Source organism: Hyla sarda, unplaced genomic scaffold (assembly GCF_029499605.1).
Source record: "Hyla sarda isolate aHylSar1 unplaced genomic scaffold, aHylSar1.hap1 scaffold_739, whole genome shotgun sequence".
Taxonomy (NCBI): domain Eukaryota; kingdom Metazoa; phylum Chordata; class Amphibia; order Anura; family Hylidae; genus Hyla; species Hyla sarda.
The window spans coordinates 63,301-78,739 of NW_026610761.1; the positions used below are offsets into that span (position 1 = coordinate 63,301).

Sequence of the window (15,439 nt, forward strand, 5' to 3'; positions counted from 1 at the left end):
ATAGTTACATAGTTAGTACGGTCGAAAAAAGACATATGTCCATCAAGTTCAACCAGGGAATTAAGGGGTAGGGTGTGGCGCGATATTGGGGAAGGGATGAGATTTTATATTTCTTCATAAGCATTAATCTTATTTTGTCAATTAGGAACATTCAGCACCCACCCGCTTTCAAGGCAGCTGCCTATCATGTCATGCCCTACCTGCACAGGTGTGCTGGCTACTCAAATGATCCAATTAAGGAGGCCATTTAGTCAGCAGCAGCAGAAGTCCTGTGCCTGGACGCTCCAACAGCGGCCAGACACAAGCAGAAGCAGAAGCAGCAGAAGCAGCAGCAGCACCACCTTTTGTTTTTTGGCTGCAGCAGCAGCAAGGCCCACAGGGCTGGCTAGCTGGCTAGCCAGCAAGCAGGTAGCAATGAAAGTAGGAATCTTTCTTTTTAACCCTGTAAGGGGGGTGGTGCACTGTACCCGAAGATACTGCCATATCGGGTCAATGCATAGGGCGACGGAAGCAAGCTTCGAAATCGGCCCCCGTTCTCAAAAATCCATTTAATATATGGTCCCCAGATAGGGGACGTATCAGATATTAAACTGATAAGAACAGATACTACACTTGATCTTAGCCAAAAGGCCGAGAAGCGATAACCGTGAAAGGGGCGGGCCCAACAAGGTGCCCTTCATGGGCACTATCACTGCTTGCTGTCAGGGAGGCTGCCAGACAATTTTCCATGCACACTCTGGGCTGGGGGGCAGTCAACCACCAGTACACACAGCAGAACCTAAACCATACCATTATTGCTAAGCAGCAAGACAGGGGCCCATTGCACTCCCACGGGGCCTTTTTAAATGCAATCCATAACCCGGATTTGCCAGGAACCCTTCTTACTCCTCCTACTTGCATGTGACACTGGGCTTAGGATCTGCATAGGAAACACACACACAAGCACACACCTACCTTTGTTGCCTGCAGATGCCTCCTTGGCTGTCCCCAAACGGTATCAAACCAACACCCACGGAAGCTGTAAGCATAGAGGACATGCCTGCACCCCATTGGACTTACCTGTGTGGGTTAAATCCGGTTATTTGACAACTATGGCGGTGATGGTTCTGCTCAGGCAGAGCAGTGCTGATGCTCCTCATAAAGCTGTCGCTGCTGTGAAGGTTCTAGGTGACATCACAAATCCCTATTGTTACATACACAACAAAGCTGGGTTGTTGTTGTTTACACTCTGCAAGGCCTGTGGAAGTGAGTGACATCATAGCACTGTAGTTCTGAGGGTTCTAGATGGATGCAACAATCTCCATCTCCTGTTGCTTCTATGAAGGCCATAATAGACGACATCACCAAACAGCTCCATAGTCACATACACAGCAAAGGAGAGATGTTGTTTACACCTAGTGATGTCAGTGGTATTGAGTGACATCACAGCACAGTGCTAAGGCTCCTGGGCCTGGACACAGCAGCGGCTGCAATATCTCAACGGAGAATACGTTTATATATATGTGTGTGTGTGCGCGTATATATATATATATATATATATATATATATATATATATATATATATTTCTCCGCCGAAATCACTTTTAAACCCATTTCCACCTTTTTTTCCCTTCTCTTCCTCTTACTTTTTTTTCACGTTTTTTTACGTTTTTCTCCTTTTCGCCTCTTTTCTGGGCGTATTATTCTTCTTTTTCTTCTTTTTTTTCGTCTAATGCATACCCCGTCAGTGCAGCAATGCTTATTCAATACCGCCAGCAGATGGAGACACTGGGGGATAATTTTCTAAGGATTTATACTGATTTTTCCTGTCTGAATTTGTCGCACAGAAAGTTGCAGGCCAAATATGTGTGACATTTCTGCGACTTTAGCTTCTAGAGCATTTTTACAACATTATACATAGGTGCTGAATACATAAAAAGCGACTGTTCAGCGACAGACAAGTCGCATCGGCTGAAAGTAGGCCAGAATGTCAGTCCATGTTGGAGCAGGTTTAGATACAGTCTAAAGTATAGATCTCAAAGTCTGTGCACAGAATTTAGCAAGGGCCTCGCACCTTCTGATGCATCAGGTAGGTGCACAATAGCATAGCCTAACCCTCTGTACTTTGGTCTATATTGATGCGGGACATAGACAGCCAGCTGATGACCAATCCATTAGTGCAATGGATGGCTGGAAGCATTTGTCTTTGCCTTTGCAATACCACAGAAGCAATGCATGGTCAATGTACAGCAATGACACACCTGTGTGAACAGCCAGGAGACCCCCCCCCCCCCCCCATGTTATGTTACATAGTTACATAGTTAGTACGGTCGAAAAAAGACATATGTCCATCAAGTTCAACCAGGGAATTAAGGGGTAGGGGTGTGGCGCGATATTGGGGAAGGGATGAGATTTTATATTTCTTCATAAGCATTAATCTTATTTTGTCAATTAGGAACATTCAGCACCCACCCGCTATCAAGGCAGCTGCCTATCATGTCATGCCCTACCTGCACAGGTGTGCTGGCTACTCAAATGATCCAATTAAGGAGGCCATTTAGTCAGCAGCAGCAGAAGTCCTGTGCCTGGACGCTCCAACAGCGGCCAGACACAAGCAGAAGCAGAAGCAGCAGAAGCAGCAGCAGCACCACCTTTTGTTTTTTGGCTGCAGCAGCAGCAAGGCCCACAGGGCTGGCTAGCTGGCTAGCCAGCAAGCAGGTAGCAATGAAAGTAGGAATCTTTCTTTTTAACCCTGTAAGGGGGTGGTGCACTGTACCCGAAGATACTGCCATATCGGGTCAATGCATAGGGCGACGGAAGCAAGCTTCGAAATCGGCCCCCGTTCTCAAAAATCCATTTAATATATGGTCCCCAGATAGGGGACGTATCAGATATTAAACTGATAAGAACAGATACTACACTTGATCTTAGCCAAAAGGCCGAGAAGCGATAACCGTGAAAGGGGCGGGCCCAACAAGGTGCCCTTCATGGGCACTATCACTGCTTGCTGTCAGGGAGGCTGCCAGACAATTTTCCATGCACACTCTGGGCTGGGGGGCAGTCAACCACCAGTACACACAGCAGAACCTAAACCCATACCATTATTGCTAGCAGCAAGACAGGGGCCCATTGCACTCCCACGGGGCCTTTTTAAATGCAATCCATAACCCGGATTTGCCAGGAACCCTTCTTACTCCTCCTACTTGCATGTGACACTGGGCTTAGGATCTGCATAGGAAACACACACACAAGCACACACCTACCTTTGTTGCCTGCAGATGCCTCCTTGGCTGTCCCCAAACGGTATCAAACCAACACCCACGGGAAGCTGTAAGCATAGAGGACATGCCTGCACCCCATTGGACTTACCTGTGTGGGTTAAATCCGGGTTATTTGACAACCTATGGCGGTGATGGTTCTGCTCAGGCAGAGCAGTGCTGATGCTCCTCATAAAGCTGTCGCTGCTGTGAAGGTTCTAGGTGACATCACAAATCCCTATGGTTACATACACAACAAAGCTGGGTTGTTGTTGTTTACACTCTGCAAGGCCTGTGGAAGTGAGTGACATCATAGCACTGTAGTTCTGAGGGTTCTAGATGGATGCAACAATCTCCTGTTGCTTCTATGAAGGCCATAATAGACGACATCACCAAACAGCTCCATAGTCACATACACAGCAAAGGAGAGATGTTGTTTACACCTAGTGATGTCAGTGGTATTGAGTGACATCACAGCACAGTGCTAAGGCTCCTGGGCCTGGACACAGCAGCGGCTGCAATATCTCAACGGAGAATACGTTTATATATATGTGTGTGTGTGCACGTATATATATATATATATATATATATATATATATATATATATATATATATATATATATTTCTCCGCCGAAATCACTTTTAAACCCATTTCCACCTTTTTTTCCCTTCTCTTCCTCTTACTTTTTTTTCATGTTTTTTTACGTTTTTCTCCTTTTCGCCTCTTTTCTGGGCGTATTATTCTTCTTTTTCTTCTTTTTTTTTCGTCTAATGCATACCCCATCAGTGCAGCAATGCTTATTCAATACCGCCAGCAGATGGAGACACTGGGGGATAATTTTCTAAGGATTTATACTGATTTTTCCTGTCTGAATTTGTCGCACAGAAAGTTGCAGGCCAAATATGTGTGACATTTCTGCGACTTTAGCTTCTAGAGCATTTTTACAACATTATACATAGGTGCTGAATACATAAAAAGCGACTGTTCAGCGACAGACAAGTCGCATCGGCTGAAAGTAGGCCAGAATGTCAGTCCATGTTGGAGCAGGTTTAGATACAGTCTAAAGTATAGATCTCAAAGTCTGTGCACAGAATTTAGCAAGGGCCTCGCACCTTCTGATGCATCAGGTAGGTGCACAATAGCATAGCCTAACCCTCTGTACTTTGGTCTATATTGATGCGGGACATAGACAGCCAGCTGATGACCAATCCATTAGTGCAATGGATGGCTGGAAGCATTTGTCTTTGCCTTTGCAATACCACAGAAGCAATGCATGGTCAATGTACAGCAATGACACACCTGTGTGAACAGCCAGGAGACCCCCCCCCCCCCCCCATGTTATGTTACATAGTTACATAGTTAGTACGGTCGAAAAAAGACATATGTCCATCAAGTTCAACCAGGGAATTAAGGGGTAGGGGTGTGGCGCGATATTGGGGAAGGGATGAGATTTTATATTTCTTCATAAGCATTAATCTTATTTTGTCAATTAGGAACATTCAGCACCCACCCGCTATCAAGGCAGCTGCCTATCATGTCATGCCCTACCTGCACAGGTGTGCTGGCTACTCAAATGATCCAATTAAGGAGGCCATTTAGTCAGCAGCAGCAGAAGTCCTGTGCCTGGACGCTCCAACAGCGGCCAGACACAAGCAGAAGCAGAAGCAGCAGAAGCAGCAGCAGCACCACCTTTTGTTTTTTGGCTGCAGCAGCAGCAAGGCCCACAGGGCTGGCTAGCTGGCTAGCCAGCAAGCAGGTAGCAATGAAAGTAGGAATCTTTCTTTTTAACCCTGTAAGGGGGTGGTGCACTGTACCCGAAGATACTGCCATATCGGGTCAATGCATAGGGCGACGGAAGCAAGCTTCGAAATCGGCCCCCGTTCTCAAAAATCCATTTAATATATGGTCCCCAGATAGGGGACGTATCAGATATTAAACTGATAAGAACAGATACTACACTTGATCTTAGCCAAAAGGCCGAGAAGCGATAACCGTGAAAGGGGCGGGCCCAACAAGGTGCCCTTCATGGGCACTATTACTGCTTGCTGTCAGGGAGGCTGCCAGACAATTTTCCATGCACACTCTGGGCTGGGGGGCAGTCAACCACCAGTACACACAGCAGAACCTAAACCCATACCATTATTGGTAAGCAGCAAGACAGGGGCCCATTGCACTCCCACGGGGCCTTTTTAAATGCAATCCATAACCCGGATTTGCCAGGAACCCTTCTTACTCCTCCTACTTGCATGTGACACTGGGCTTAGGATCTGCATAGGAAACACACACACAAGCACACACCTACCTTTGTTGCCTGCAGATGCCTCCTTGGCTGTCCCCAAACGGTATCAAACCAACACCCACGGGAAGCTGTAAGCATAGAGGACATGCCTGCACCCCATTGGACTTACCTGTGTGGGTTAAATCCGGGTTATTTGACAACCTATGGCGGTGATGGTTCTGCTCAGGCAGAGCAGTGCTGATGCTCCTCATAAAGCTGTCGCTGCTGTGAAGGTTCTAGGTGACATCACAAATCCCTATGGTTACATACACAACAAAGCTGGGTTGTTGTTGTTTACACTCTGCAAGGCCTGTGGAAGTGAGTGACATCATAGCACTGTAGTTCTGAGGGTTCTAGATGGATGCAACAATCTCCTGTTGCTTCTATGAAGGCCATAATAGACGACATCACCAAACAGCTCCATAGTCACATACACAGCAAAGGAGAGATGTTGTTTACACCTAGTGATGTCAGTGGTATTGAGTGACATCACAGCACAGTGCTAAGGCTCCTGGGCCTGGACACAGCAGCGGCTGCAATATCTCAACGGAGAATACGTTTATATATATGTGTGTGTGTGCGCGTATATATATATATATATATATATATATATATATATATATATATATTTCTCCGCCGAAATCACTTTTAAACCCATTTCCACCTTTTTTTCCCTTCTCTTCCTCTTACTTTTTTTTCACGTTTTTTTACGTTTTTCTCCTTTTCGCCTCTTTTCTGGGCGTATTATTCTTCTTTTTCTTCTTTTTTTTCGTCTAATGCATACCCCATCAGTGCAGCAATGCTTATTCAATACCGCCAGCAGATGGAGACACTGGGGGATAATTTTCTAAGGATTTATACTGATTTTTCCTGTCTGAATTTGTCGCACAGAAAGTTGCAGGCCAAATATGTGTGACATTTCTGCGACTTTAGCTTCTAGAGCATTTTTACAACATTATACATAGGTGCTGAATACATAAAAAGCGACTGTTCAGCGACAGACAAGTCGCATCGGCTGAAAGTAGGCCAGAATGTCAGTCCATGTTGGAGCAGGTTTAGATACAGTCTAAAGTATAGATCTCAAAGTCTGTGCACAGAATTTAGCAAGGGCCTCGCACCTTCTGATGCATCAGGTAGGTGCACAATAGCATAGCCTAACCCTCTGTACTTTGGTCTATATTGATGCGGGACATAGACAGCCAGCTGATGACCAATCCATTAGTGCAATGGATGGCTGGAAGCATTTGTCTTTGCCTTTGCAATACCACAGAAGCAATGCATGGTCAATGTACAGCAATGACACACCTGTGTGAACAGCCAGGAGACCCCCCCCCCCCCCCCCATGTTATGTTACATAGTTACATAGTTAGTACGGTCGAAAAAAGACATATGTCCATCAAGTTCAACCAGGGAATTAAGGGGTAGGGGTGTGGCGCGATATTGGGGAAGGGATGAGATTTTATATTTCTTCATAAGCATTAATCTTATTTTGTCAATTAGGAACATTCAGCACCCACCCGCTATCAAGGCAGCTGCCTATCATGTCATGCCCTACCTGCACAGGTGTGCTGGCTACTCAAATGATCCAATTAAGGAGGCCATTTAGTCAGCAGCAGCAGAAGTCCTGTGCCTGGACGCTCCAACAGCGGCCAGACACAAGCAGAAGCAGAAGCAGCAGAAGCAGCAGCAGCACCACCTTTTGTTTTTTGGCTGCAGCAGCAGCAAGGCCCACAGGGCTGGCTAGCTGGCTAGCCAGCAAGCAGGTAGCAATGAAAGTAGGAATCTTTCTTTTTAACCCTGTAAGGGGGTGGTGCACTGTACCCGAAGATACTGCCATATCGGGTCAATGCATAGGGCGACGGAAGCAAGCTTCGAAATCGGCCCCCGTTCTCAAAAATCCATTTAATATATGGTCCCCAGATAGGGGACGTATCAGATATTAAACTGATAAGAACAGATACTACACTTGATCTTAGCCAAAAGGCCGAGAAGCGATAACCGTGAAAGGGGCGGGCCCAACAAGGTGCCCTTCATGGGCACTATCACTGCTTGCTGTCAGGGAGGCTGCCAGACAATTTTCCATGCACACTCTGGGCTGGGGGGCAGTCAACCACCAGTACACACAGCAGAACCTAAACCCATACCATTATTGGTAAGCAGCAAGACAGGGGCCCATTGCACTCCCACGGGGCCTTTTTAAATGCAATCCATAACCCGGATTTGCCAGGAACCCTTCTTACTCCTCCTACTTGCATGTGACACTGGGCTTAGGATCTGCATAGGAAACACACACACAAGCACACACCTACCTTTGTTGCCTGCAGATGCCTCCTTGGCTGTCCCCAAACGGTATCAAACCAACACCCACGGGAAGCTGTAAGCATAGAGGACATGCCTGCACCCCATTGGACTTACCTGTGTGGGTTAAATCCGGGTTATTTGACAACCTATGGCGGTGATGGTTCTGCTCAGGCAGAGCAGTGCTGATGCTCCTCATAAAGCTGTCGCTGCTGTGAAGGTTCTAGGTGACATCACAAATCCCTATGGTTACATACACAACAAAGCTGGGTTGTTGTTGTTTACACTCTGCAAGGCCTGTGGAAGTGAGTGACATCATAGCACTGTAGTTCTGAGGGTTCTAGATGGATGCAACAATCTCCTGTTGCTTCTATGAAGGCCATAATAGACGACATCACCAAACAGCTCCATAGTCACATACACAGCAAAGGAGAGATGTTGTTTACACCTAGTGATGTCAGTGGTATTGAGTGACATCACAGCACAGTGCTAAGGCTCCTGGGCCTGGACACAGCAGCGGCTGCAATATCTCAACGGAGAATACGTTTATATATATGTGTGTGTGTGCGCGTATATATATATATATATATATATATATATATATATATATATATATATATATTCTCCGCCGAAATCACTTTTAAACCCATTTCCACCTTTTTTTCCCTTCTCTTCCTCTTACTTTTTTTTCACGTTTTTTTACGTTTTTCTCCTTTTCGCCTCTTTTCTGGGCGTATTATTCTTCTTTTTCTTCTTTTTTTTCGTCTAATGCATACCCCATCAGTGCAGCAATGCTTATTCAATACCGCCAGCAGATGGAGACACTGGGGGATAATTTTCTAAGGATTTATACTGATTTTTCCTGTCTGAATTTGTCGCACAGAAAGTTGCAGGCCAAATATGTGTGACATTTCTGCGACTTTAGCTTCTAGAGCATTTTTACAACATTATACATAGGTGCTGAATACATAAAAAGCGACTGTTCAGCGACAGACAAGTCGCATCGGCTGAAAGTAGGCCAGAATGTCAGTCCATGTTGGAGCAGGTTTAGATACAGTCTAAAGTATAGATCTCAAAGTCTGTGCACAGAATTTAGCAAGGGCCTCGCACCTTCTGATGCATCAGGTAGGTGCACAATAGCATAGCCTAACCCTCTGTACTTTGGTCTATATTGATGCGGGACATAGACAGCCAGCTGATGACCAATCCATTAGTGCAATGGATGGCTGGAAGCATTTGTCTTTGCCTTTGCAATACCACAGAAGCAATGCATGGTCAATGTACAGCAATGACACACCTGTGTGAACAGCCAGGAGACCCCCCCCCCATGTTATGTTACATAGTTACATAGTTAGTACGGTCGAAAAAAGACATATGTCCATCAAGTTCAACCAGGGAATTAAGGGGTAGGGGTGTGGCGCGATATTGGGGAAGGGATGAGATTTTATATTTCTTCATAAGCATTAATCTTATTTTGTCAATTAGGAACATTCAGCACCCACCCGCTATCAAGGCAGCTGCCTATCATGTCATGCCCTACCTGCACAGGTGTGCTGGCTACTCAAATGATCCAATTAAGGAGGCCATTTAGTCAGCAGCAGCAGAAGTCCTGTGCCTGGACGCTCCAACAGCGGCCAGACACAAGCAGAAGCAGCAGAAGCAGCAGCAGCACCACCTTTTGTTTTTTGGCTGCAGCAGCAGCAGCAGCAGCAAGGCCCACAGGGCTGGCTAGCTGGCTAGCCAGCAAGCAGGTAGCAATGAAAGTAGGAATCTTTCTTTTTAACCCTGTAAGGGGGTGGTGCACTGTACCCGAAGATACTGCCATATCGGGTCAATGCATAGGGCGACGGAAGCAAGCTTCGAAATCGGCCCCCGTTCTCAAAAATCCATTTAATATATGGTCCCCAGATAGGGGACGTATCAGATATTAAACTGATAAGAACAGATACTACACTTGATCTTAGCCAAAAGGCCGAGAAGCGATAACCGTGAAAGGGGCAGGCCCAACAAGGTGCCCTTCATGGGCACTATCACTGCTTGCTGTCAGGGAGGCTGCCAGACAATTTTCCATGCACACTCTGGGCTGGGGGGCAGTCAACCACCAGTACACACAGCAGAACCTAAACCCATACCATTATTGCTAAGCAGCAAGACAGGGGCCCATTGCACTCCCACGGGGCCTTTTTAAATGCAATCCATAACCCGGATTTGCCAGGAACCCTTCTTACTCCTCCTACTTGCATGTGACACTGGGCTTAGGATCTGCATAGGAAACACACACACAAGCACACACCTACCTTTGTTGCCTGCAGATGCCTCCTTGGCTGTCCCCAAACGGTATCAAACCAACACCCACGGGAAGCTGTAAGCATAGAGGACATGCCTGCACCCCATTGGACTTACCTGTGTGGGTTAAATCCGGGTTATTTGACAACCTATGGCGGTGATGGTTCTGCTCAGGCAGAGCAGTGCTGATGCTCCTCATAAAGCTGTCGCTGCTGTGAAGGTTCTAGGTGACATCACAAATCCCTATGGTTACATACACAACAAAGCTGGGTTGTTGTTGTTTACACTCTGCAAGGCCTGTGGAAGTGAGTGACATCATAGCACTGTAGTTCTGAGGGTTCTAGATGGATGCAACAATCTCCTGTTGCTTCTATGAAGGCCGTAATAGACGACATCACCAAACAGCTCCATAGTCACATACACAGCAAAGGAGAGATGTTGTTTACACCTAGTGATGTCAGTGGTATTGAGTGACATCACAGCACAGTGCTAAGGCTCCTGGGCCTGGACACAGCAGCGGCTGCAATATCTCAACGGAGAATACGTTTATATATATGTGTGTGTGTGCGCGTATATATATATATATATATATATATATATATATATATATATATATATTTCTCCGCCGAAATCACTTTTAAACCCATTTCCACCTTTTTTTCCCTTCTCTTCCTCTTACTTTTTTTTCACGTTTTTTTACGTTTTTCTCCTTTTCGCCTCTTTTCTGGGCGTATTATTCTTCTTTTTCTTCTTTTTTTTCGTCTAATGCATACCCCATCAGTGCAGCAATGCTTATTCAATACCGCCAGCAGATGGAGACACTGGGGGATAATTTTCTAAGGATTTATACTGATTTTTCCTGTCTGAATTTGTCGCACAGAAAGTTGCAGGCCAAATATGTGTGACATTTCTGCGACTTTAGCTTCTAGAGCATTTTTACAACATTATACATAGGTGCTGAATACATAAAAAGCGACTGTTCAGCGACAGACAAGTCGCATCGGCTGAAAGTAGGCCAGAATGTCAGTCCATGTTGGAGCAGGTTTAGATACAGTCTAAAGTATAGATCTCAAAGTCTGTGCACAGAATTTAGCAAGGGCCTCGCACCTTCTGATGCATCAGGTAGGTGCACAATAGCACAGCCTAACCCTCTGTACTTTGGTCTATATTGATGCGGGACATAGACAGCCAGCTGATGACCAATCCATTAGTGCAATGGATGGCTGGAAGCATTTGTCTTTGCCTTTGCAATACCACAGAAGCAATGCATGGTCAATGTACAGCAATGACACACCTGTGTGAACAGCCAGGAGACCCCCCCCCCCCCCCCCCATGTTATGTTACATAGTTACATAGTTAGTACGGTCGAAAAAAGACATATGTCCATCAAGTTCAACCAGGGAATTAAGGGGTAGGGGTGTGGCGCGATATTGGGGAAGGGATGAGATTTTATATTTCTTCATAAGCATTAATCTTATTTTGTCAATTAGGAACATTCAGCACCCACCCGCTATCAAGGCAGCTGCCTATCATGTCATGCCCTACCTGCACAGGTGTGCTGGCTACTCAAATGATCCAATTAAGGAGGCCATTTAGTCAGCAGCAGCAGAAGTCCTGTGCCTGGACGCTCCAACAGCGGCCAGACACAAGCAGAAGCAGAAGCAGCAGAAGCAGCAGCAGCACCACCTTTTGTTTTTTGGCTGCAGCAGCAGCAAGGCCCACAGGGCTGGCTAGCTGGCTAGCCAGCAAGCAGGTAGCAATGAAAGTAGGAATCTTTCTTTTTAACCCTGTAAGGGGGTGGTGCACTGTACCCGAAGATACTGCCATATCGGGTCAATGCATAGGGCGACGGAAGCAAGCTTCGAAATCGGCCCCCGTTCTCAAAAATCCATTTAATATATGGTCCCCAGATAGGGGACGTATCAGATATTAAACTGATAAGAACAGATTTTTTTTTTTTTTTTTTTTTTAAAGCCGAGGAACGTGCTTTCGATTCACCCAAAGTGCAAGAAAAAGTGCAAACGTGTTACACTAAAAAAACGTGCACAAAGGATGCGGTCTATCGCAAGCCCTTCTCCGATAGGAGAGAGGCCCCCCAACAAACCTTACCCTTCGCCTCCGGACCAAAAGGTACCTGCGAGGTTCCAGGTTCGATGTCCCTTTTCGCCGAAGCTACTAGGAGACCACAAATGCTCCCGGCATCCCCCTTGGCGTTAGCCAAGGTATCTGCCCGCAGAGCCGATTACGGTAGGTACCCTGCGAAGCAGGAGTACCCGGGGTGTTTGCAGGGAGGTGCGGAACCTAATGGCCACACACACCTCCCCTAGACCGCCAGGAGGGACACCCAGAAGGGCTACCGCATCCTGACAAATCCTGTGAACACACAACACGCAAAAAGTGACACAGTGAGACAAAAAAATAAATAAATAAGTGAATGTGTGCAGATATACTGCCCGGACATCCGGCCGGATCTATAAAAATTTCTCTGATCCTAGCCAGAAGGCCGGGAATCAAGAGGTGAGTGCCACAAGGTGAAGAGATTATGGTGCCCGTGCTTCAACTCAGTGAGCCTATTCTCCCAGTGAGTTTCGGCACCTCGGGGTCACCACTCCCCGAGGCACAAAAGTACCTCGGCTCTAGACCCTCTCAGCCTCATGGCGAGACCCGGAGGGAACAGGTCACATCGGGGCAGCCGTCGAGCTGATTCCTCAGAACCAGCCCCGGAAAGCCCTGGTACACCTGCATCCTCCATGCAGCACCCATCCCCACCAGCATGAAAACTGATAAGAACAGATACTACACTTGATCTTAGCCAAAAGGCCGAGAAGCGATAACCGTGAAAGGGGCGGGCCCAACAAGGTGCCCTTCATGGGCACTATCACTGCTTGCTGTCAGGGAGGCTGCCAGACAATTTTCCATGCACACTCTGGGCTGGGGGGCAGTCAACCACCAGTACACACAGCAGAACCTAAACCCATACCATTATTGCTAAGCAGCAAGACAGGGGCCCATTGCACTCCCACGGGGCCTTTTTAAATGCAATCCATAACCCGGATTTGCCAGGAACCCTTCTTACTCCTCCTACTTGCATGTGACACTGGGCTTATGATCTGCATAGGAAACACACACACAAGCACACACCTACCTTTGTTGCCTGCAGATGCCTCCTTGGCTGTCCCCAAACGGTATCAAACCAACACCCACGGGAAGCTGTAAGCATAGAGGACATGCCTGCACCCCATTGGACTTACCTGTGTGGGTTAAATCCGGGTTATTTGACAACCTATGGCGGTGATGGTTCTGCTCAGGCAGAGCAGTGCTGATGCTCCTCATAAAGCTGTCGCTGCTGTGAAGGTTCTAGGTGACATCACAAATCCCTATGGTTACATACACAACAAAGCTGGGTTGTTGTTGTTTACACTCTGCAAGGCCTGTGGAAGTGAGTGACATCATAGCACTGTAGTTCTGAGGGTTCTAGATGGATGCAACAATCTCCTGTTGCTTCTATGAAGGCCATAATAGACGACATCACCAAACAGCTCCATAGTCACATACACAGCAAAGGAGAGATGTTGTTTACACCTAGTGATGTCAGTGGTATTGAGTGACATCACAGCACAGTGCTAAGGCTCCTGGGCCTGGACACAGCAGCGGCTGCAATATCTCAACGGAGAATACGTTTATATATATGTGTGTGTGTGCGCGTATATATATATATATATATATATATATATATATATATATATATATATTTCTCCGCCGAAATCACTTTTAAACCCATTTCCACCTTTTTTTCCCTTCTCTTCCTCTTACTTTTTTTTCACGTTTTTTTACGTTTTTCTCCTTTTCGCCTCTTTTCTGGGCGTATTATTCTTCTTTTTCTTCTTTTTTTTCGTCTAATGCATACCCCATCAGTGCAGCAATGCTTATTCAATACCGCCAGCAGATGGAGACACTGGGGGATAATTTTCTAAGGATTTATACTGATTTTTCCTGTCTGAATTTGTCGCACAGAAAGTTGCAGGCCAAATATGTGTGACATTTCTGCGACTTTAGCTTCTAGAGCATTTTTACAACATTATACATAGGTGCTGAATACATAAAAAGCGACTGTTCAGCGACAGACAAGTCGCATCGGCTGAAAGTAGGCCAGAATGTCAGTCCATGTTGGAGCAGGTTTAGATACAGTCTAAAGTATAGATCTCAAAGTCTGTGCACAGAATTTAGCAAGGGCCTCGCACCTTCTGATGCATCAGGTAGGTGCACAATAGCATAGCCTAACCCTCTGTACTTTGGTCTATATTGATGCGGGACATAGACAGCCAGCTGATGACCAATCCATTAGTGCAATGGATGGCTGGAAGCATTTGTCTTTGCCTTTGCAATACCACAGAAGCAATGCATGGTCAATGTACAGCAATGACACACCTGTGTGAACAGCCAGGAGACCCCCCCCCCCCCCCATGTTATGTTACATAGTTACATAGTTAGTACGGTCGAAAAAAGACATATGTCCATCAAGTTCAACCAGGGAATTAAGGGGTAGGGGTGTGGCGCGATATTGGGGAAGGGATGAGATTTTATATTTCTTCATAAGCATTAATCTTATTTTGTCAATTAGGAACATTCAGCACCCACCCGCTATCAAGGCAGCTGCCTATCATGTCATGCCCTACCTGCACAGGTGTGCTGGCTACTCAAATGATCCAATTAAGGAGGCCATTTAGTCAGCAGCAGCAGAAGTCCTGTGCCTGGACGCTCCAACAGCGGCCAGACACAAGCAGAAGCAGAAGCAGCAGAAGCAGCAGCAGCACCACCTTTTGTTTTTTGGCTGCAGCAGCAGCAAGGCCCACAGGGCTGGCTAGCTGGCTAGCCAGCAAGCAGGTAGCAATGAAAGTAGGAATCTTTCTTTTTAACCCTGTAAGGGGGTGGTGCACTGTACCCGAAGATACTGCCATATCGGGTCAATGCATAGGGCGACGGAAGCAAGCTTCGAAATCGGCCCCCGTTCTCAAAAATCCATTTAATATATGGTCCCCAGATAGGGGACGTATCAGATATTAAACTGATAAGAACAGATACTACACTTGATCTTAGCCAAAAGGCCGAGAAGCGATAACCGTGAAAGGGGCGGGCCCAACAAGGTGCCCTTCATGGGCACTATCACTGCTTGCTGTCAGGGAGGCTGCCAGACAATTTTCCATGCACACTCTGGGCTGGGGGGCAGTCAACCACCAGTACACACAGCAGAACCTAAACCCATACCATTATTGCTAAGCAGCAAGACAGGGGCCCATTGCACTCCCACGGGGCCTTTTTAAATGCAATCCATAACCCGGA

The 15,439-nt window shown here is 46.5% G+C and overlaps 7 non-coding genes and 1 pseudogene across 7 annotated transcripts; all 8 read right to left on the reverse strand.

The window, feature by feature from the left end:
• Nucleotides 1-451: 451 nt before the first annotated feature.
• Nucleotides 452-642, reverse strand: LOC130344945 (U2 spliceosomal RNA). Its single transcript, XR_008883741.1, has one exon. It is a non-coding gene; the product is annotated as a U2 spliceosomal RNA (small nuclear RNA).
• Nucleotides 643-2,739: 2,097 nt separating this feature from the next.
• Nucleotides 2,740-2,930, reverse strand: LOC130344946 (U2 spliceosomal RNA). The gene has a single exon (XR_008883742.1). It is a non-coding gene; the product is annotated as a U2 spliceosomal RNA (small nuclear RNA).
• A 2,105-nt stretch (nt 2,931-5,035) lies between these two features.
• Nucleotides 5,036-5,226, reverse strand: LOC130344947 (U2 spliceosomal RNA). Its single transcript, XR_008883743.1, has one exon. It is a non-coding gene; the product is annotated as a U2 spliceosomal RNA (small nuclear RNA).
• Nucleotides 5,227-7,320: 2,094 nt separating this feature from the next.
• On the reverse strand, nt 7,321-7,511 carry LOC130344948 (U2 spliceosomal RNA). Its single transcript, XR_008883744.1, has one exon. It is a non-coding gene; the product is annotated as a U2 spliceosomal RNA (small nuclear RNA).
• A 2,095-nt stretch (nt 7,512-9,606) lies between these two features.
• Nucleotides 9,607-9,797, reverse strand: LOC130344949 (U2 spliceosomal RNA). Its single transcript, XR_008883745.1, has one exon. It is a non-coding gene; the product is annotated as a U2 spliceosomal RNA (small nuclear RNA).
• Nucleotides 9,798-11,894: 2,097 nt separating this feature from the next.
• On the reverse strand, nt 11,895-12,078 carry LOC130344927 (U2 spliceosomal RNA). Its single transcript, XR_008883725.1, has one exon. It is a non-coding gene; the product is annotated as a U2 spliceosomal RNA (small nuclear RNA).
• Nucleotides 12,079-12,771: 693 nt separating this feature from the next.
• Nucleotides 12,772-12,931, reverse strand: LOC130344928 (U2 spliceosomal RNA; annotated as a pseudogene).
• A 2,094-nt stretch (nt 12,932-15,025) lies between these two features.
• Nucleotides 15,026-15,216, reverse strand: LOC130344952 (U2 spliceosomal RNA). Its single transcript, XR_008883747.1, has one exon. It is a non-coding gene; the product is annotated as a U2 spliceosomal RNA (small nuclear RNA).
• Between the last annotated feature and the right edge of the window lie 223 nt (nt 15,217-15,439).